This window comes from Mus caroli, unplaced genomic scaffold (assembly GCF_978045245.1).
Source record: "Mus caroli unplaced genomic scaffold, Mus_caroli_1 scaffold_2, whole genome shotgun sequence".
In the NCBI taxonomy this organism is placed as follows: Eukaryota; Metazoa; Chordata; class Mammalia; order Rodentia; family Muridae; genus Mus; species Mus caroli.
In genome coordinates, this window is record NW_028227257.1 from 13,043,128 (window position 1) to 13,049,196 (window position 6,069).

The 6,069-nt window shown below is 48.3% G+C and overlaps 1 pseudogene; it reads left to right on the plus strand.

Moving 5' to 3' along the window:
* Nucleotides 1-3,764: 3,764 nt before the first annotated feature.
* LOC110290309 (peptidyl-prolyl cis-trans isomerase A pseudogene) lies at nt 3,765-4,259 on the plus strand (annotated as a pseudogene).
* Nucleotides 4,260-6,069: the final 1,810 nt, after the last annotated feature.

A 6,069-nucleotide genomic window follows, 5' to 3' on the forward strand; every position in this document is an offset into this window, starting at 1 on the left:
CTGATCTTCAGTCTAATGGACCCTCTAGTCTCCCTGTTGCTTTGATGGCAGAGATGCAGGTGGTGACCCCATGTCATAGGCTTTTGCTGCTGCTGGTGGTGGTGGTGGTGGTGGGCGAGGCTCACTTCTGGCAGCAGCTGATATGGCAGGACCCCTCAGGGCTGGAGGCTGGTTGCAATCCGGAGGCCAGAGTCTAAACTCTCTCTGAGAGTTTTAGACTCTACCGTCCTTGTCCTGTCCTGTTCCCGGGGGGGTGGGGGGTGGGGGGTGGGGGGGTGGGGCGGGCGTAGAAGGCAGCTAGATTGAGGTATATTGGCGTGTGTGGCTGCTTCAAGTTCACAAATTATAACAACAGTCGGTTCCTATTTCAGACCCGTGTTCACGCTTTTACAGGATCAGTATTGTACACTGGCCTCTCAGCGGAGCCGCTTATACTGTGCTTGGAAGTTTTTATTTCCTCTGTTGTTCACAGTGAGGAATGGATGTGCAGCACAAGCCGTATTTGTAGCAGGAGAGTGGAGGGCGCCCCTCTCTTCACTCTCCACTCTTGTTGAGTCTTTTCCTCAGTGGCCAGTTTCAGACAATTGGAGTGTTAGCAGCCGAGCACCGAATCGGAGGGAAGGTTTAATGAGCGTGTGAGCTTTAGATGAAATGTGGCTGGTCATGCGTGTTACACAAAACATGTGTTCTCTCTCTGGGATAAAGAGGCAAGCCATCACAGCTCAGAGGTTAAAAGCAAAGGCTGCTCTTCCAAGAACCAGGTTTTGGTTTTCAGCACGCACATAACCACTTCCAACTGTCTGTAACCCCAGTTCCAGGTGATCCAACACCCTCTTCGGGCTCCCTCAGGCGGCAGGCGCTCTGGAGGTGCACAGACATATAGGCAGGCAAATCACCCATACCCATTAAATAAAAATGATGTTTTAAGAGATTAAGTCATCGAGCTACAAATTTAATATTTAAAAACAGGTAAATGAAGCCTGTTTTCTCTATAGAACGCAGGATCCTTGGCAGTAAAGCCTGGCTGCCTTCAGTCTGAGGTACGATTTCTAGTGAAATATCAGCACTGCTGACTTTCTCACAAATGTGTCTGTGGGGTTCCCTGTTCTCATGGAGTGTCGGGATGATTTGGAAACCCTGTGTGTACTAACGGCGAATCACCACACCGGGACAGCTTGTCAGGAGGCAGGTCAGCATGACTTAGGGTGACTGAAGGCTTACCAAGTTGGGGGGCTGAGGGTAGGAACACCCAGGATGGGCAAGGGCCATTGGCTGGGGTCTGAGGGTGTCTAGACTGCCTCATGAGCATGGGGAAGCATTTTGGAGCTCTCAGGTGAGGGCTGAACAGGTTTTGTCAGGAGAATGGAAATGGGTCCTATAAACTAATTGAGGCTACGTGATATTCCTCAAGGAGAGGCGAGTGGGAGGGACAAGGTCAGAGAAGGAGAAAACCTGTTAATGAAAGGAGTCCCCCATTACGTGCCAAGCCCCCAAAGCTAGCGGGTGAATGGTGGACTTCGACCTTAATTAGCAGTTTTTCCACACGTGCCTTCCTCCCTGACTGTGTCCTGATGCCCTTTGGTGTGAGAAACACCTGTGGGCTTCTTTCCTGGCTCCTTTAATCAGTGCCATGTTGTAGCCAACAGGCTCCAGGGAAGCCCAGTCTTGATATTACTTTTAGGAGCCTTTCCTATTGTGTTCATATTCTGTGCACATGGAAGAACTGTCTCCCTAACGCCCATGTCTAGGCTTAGGCTCGTGATAGCTTATGATATCTAGCATTATAGCCTGGATACGGGCTCTTACGCCCACAGTATTTCAGGTCCCCCTTCTCCTTGGCACGGCACAGTGGGTCACTGATAGTCACGTGATCCCAATCAGGCGCGGGACCTGCCACGGTAGAGAGGTGAGACGGAGCCACCAAGCAGAGAAAGATGGTGGCGCCAAAACACTGGATCCCTGAAGATATGACTTCAGTTTGTCTGCTCCATGCCTGATGTTGATCACCCCAAATAATTAGTCATGTGACTCTTACTCTTAAATTCTATTTCCTTTCCATCTCAGGAGTGACGTCAGTCACCTGTCAGTTTCTCCTGCTCAGTTAGCCCCACCCCAAAGGCCCTGCCTGTGCCCTGCAGCACTTTTCCTTCCGAAGGGCAGAGGGACCTTGGAGGAGGAAGATTGGTAAGCATGCCTCAGCAGGGGTCTGGAAGGGCTTCCCACTCACCACAGAAGCTTCCTAGACACCCATGGGGATGTGAAAATATGATAGTGGCTGTAACTCAGTTGGTAGACTGCTCGCCTAGAGTGCATGAGGCCCTGGGTTCGAACCCTGGCCTGGCAGAGAACAAACCATTCAACAACCAACCAACCAATCACACAGACCCTCTTTGAACAAGAGCAAGACAGCAGAAGGAAGGGTGTAAAAGTTAAGTCTGGCTCTACCTCCCGGCCCCATGTTCCCAGAAATAAGACTCAGACACACAATATATTTACACATACCTTGGTCATACAGCAGGGCTCTTCTCTGACTAGAACCCCCACTTAAGAAACCCCACTTATTCTAACCTACATTCTGCCATGTGCCTGTGCTCAGGTACCAGGTGTCTTCTTCCATTTTCCTGGGAGAATCTCCTGCCTGGTTCTATCCGAGAATTCTCTCTTCTTCTGGATGTCCCACCTCCCATTTTCTGCCTAAGCCATAGGCCATCAGATTTATGATTGGCAGGTGCCACATCCACACAGACACAAGCTATTCTCTCTACAGAAGGACTGACAGACATGCAATGAACATGTACTCCATTTGGGTTCAAAAAACCAAAACCAAAACCAAACAGACCGACAACCTAGCTAGCCAGAAAAGACTTCTGGGAAAATCTAAAGACACAGTAAGACCCCCCTGCTGCTTCTAGCCTGTGGAGATGCCAGGGGAGGGAGAGGTGTGGAGAGACAGCAGAGGGGCTGGGAGCTGCAGGGAACATGGCTTCCTTTGCTTCACGCTGGAGGGCCACGGGTGTTGCCAATGCTGAAGAGGACAGGGTCACCGGAGAAGCCGAAGTGGCTACCGTGTCACTCTTGGTGGAGTGGAGAGGGGACCGTGGGAGTGCTGTTCCTTCTGCTCTATATTTTTGTACTCTGAACCATAGTTTTCAATGAACTCAAAGCCCCAAATGTTCTCAGCAGAAAGAAGTTTGTGCGTAACTGGTCGCCCACAGAGCTGGGAAAAGCACAGGCCTCAGCTGGAACCTTCTAGAGGGTCTCATCTTGGAAGGCACCTGTGATATATATATATATATTTTAAATAAACCCTTTCCTTGCCAAGTTGCTTTCTAAAAATTATTTATTTATTTTATGTATGTGAGTACACTGTTGCTGTCTTTAGACACTAGAAGAGGGCATCAGATCCCATTACAGATGGTTGTGAGCTGGGAATTGTACTCAGGACCTTTGGAAGAGCAGTCAGAACTCTTAACCACTGAGTCATCTCTCCAGCCCCACTGTGGTACTTTTAAAAGTTCACTTCTAGTGAGATTATTCGTCAAAATCCAACTCGTGGGCTGATGAGATGGCTCAGAGGAGCTTGCTGCTAAGCCACATGACTTGAGTTCAATCCCCTGAAGCCACATGGTGAAAGGACAGAACAGGCTCTCAGAAGTTGTCCTCTGACCTCTACATACACATACTGGCATGTGTGGTTCCACAAATAAAAATTCAAATATAGGCTTTGCAGACGCCACTGTTGCTTTTCGCCACTTGTGGCGGCCATGGTCAGCCCCACTGTGTTCTTCGACATCACGGCCAATGATGAACCCTTGGGCCGCATCTCCTTCGAGCTGTTTGCAGACAAAGTTCCAAAGACAGCAGAAAACTTCTGTGATCTGAGCCCTGGAGAGAAAGGATTTGGCTGTAAGGGTTCCTCCTTTCACAGAATTATTCCAGGATTCATGTGCCAGGGTGGGGACTTTACACGCCATAATGGCACTGGCGGCCGGTCCATCTACAGAGAGAATTTTGAGGAATGAGAACTTCATCTTGAAGCATACAGGTCCTGGCATCTTGTCCATGGCAAATGCCGGACCAAACACAAATGGTTCCCAATTTCCTATCTGCCCTGCCAAGATTGAATGGCTGGATGGCAAGCATGTAGTCTTTGGGAAGGGGAAAGAAGGCATGAACATCGTGGAGGCCATTGAGCGTTTTGGTCCAGGAATGGCAAGACCAGCAAGAAGATCACCATTTCTGACTGTGGACAACTCTAGTTTCTTTTGACTTGCTGGCATTTTACCCATCAAGCCATTCCTTCTGTAGCTCAGGAGAGCACCCCTACCCCATCTGCTCACATTGTCCTGTCTGTCATCTCTGCTCTCACTGAAGTTCTTTAGGTTCCATATTTTCCTCATTCCCCTTCAAGTTGAGCTGGATTGCAGAGTTAAGTTTATGATTATGAATAAAAACTAAAGAAGAAAAAAATCCAATAAAAACACAAAACCAGAAAAAAAGAAAAAATTCAAATGTAATAAAAAAAATTTAAAAATCCAACTCAATCTTGACTGTTAAAAACTACTCCCACGTGGGAATTGAATCATCGCTCTCCTGGGACACGCAGAGAATTGTGAGGTGTTGGGAGCCCTACACACATGGCCTGCTGTGGGAACACTGGCAGAGGAGTAAGCACAGAGCAAGAACCAGAGGTGAGAAACACTTCTAGGCCCCTGCTCCCCACTGCCTGGTCCCCAGTTCCTGCCATGGTGAGTGATGGGTTCCTGTCACTCTGTCTGCATCCTCTGGAGCCATGTTCGTATGACTTCATTAGTGGTGTGTCTTGTTGGCTTGTGTGTCTGCACTGGGGTGATGGGTGGGCAGCAGCTACCCTGGATGGGCCCTAGATCTTTCACACTCTAGGCTGGGCCTTCTACCTCGTTACCTTCTATGTCCCCTTCCAGGAGGAGACACAGGACCTCCTTCAGACCCTTCCAGCTGGCCAGGAAGGACATTACCTACAGATGCTGCTTAGAAAGGGCTTGTTTTCGGCTGCATCACAAGAAGTTGGGCTCACATTTGATCAGCCCTGTCCTGGAGCAGCTCAGATTGCCAGAGTAAACAACAGCATACAGGGGAGTAGGGGTATCCTGAGCTAGCCTGGATAGCCTGTGATGAGGAGGGGGTGGCGGCTGTAGGTGGGGCAGTGGGCAGCACCATGACCTGGTGAGTGTGTGGAGCAGCTGCCGGAATTCCACAGGGACTCCATGCAGTGTGGACAGGCTGCTCTGAAGATGTATCGGGAATGGGACTCAGTACCATTCATGCCAATTGCCTCTGGTGTACACCTCTGTGCTATTAATGACAAGGAGCTATCTCTGTGCGTCCAGTAGGTGCTCATTAAATATTTAACTGAATGGATTGGAGGTTGGATTAAGAGAGTTGGAAATGAGCTATCCTGGGAACTTATTCTTTCTCTTTTATTGGCTTTTAGGAGGCTAGATATTGGATATTTAGAGTATCTTTCCTTCCTTTCTTCTTTCCCTCCCTCCTTCCTTCTTACTTTCTTTGAGGCCTAACTCTTATTCTCTTATTTTTATTTTTTGAGATAGGTTTCTCTGTGTAGCCCTGGCTGGCATGGGTCTTACTATGCAGACCAGGCTAGCCTCAAAATCACAGCCATCCACTTGCCTGTGTTTCCTAAATTGCTGGGATTAAGGGTGTACAATACCATATCTTTAATCTGAACACTTGTTTGCTCATTGGTTGATTGACTGATTGATTGTGATTGATTGTTTTTGAGACAGGGTCTCATGACAAAGATATCCTCCTGCTTCGGCCTCTGGCACACGTCGCCATGGAGACATAATCTTCCCCTTGTTCCCATTCTGCCGTGAGAGCCTGTTGGCTGGGACAGATTTCCTGTTTAGATGTGTTAACAGATATACAAAGGAAAGAATTTAAAAGAAACAGTCTAGACTTTTGGAGACTTCCAAAGTTTGGCTAACTAAAACCATCTTCAGTTCAGAAGTGTGTGAGGAATCCCAGATTCTTTCTTTCATTTTTCTGTAATCTAAAACTGCTTTAAGA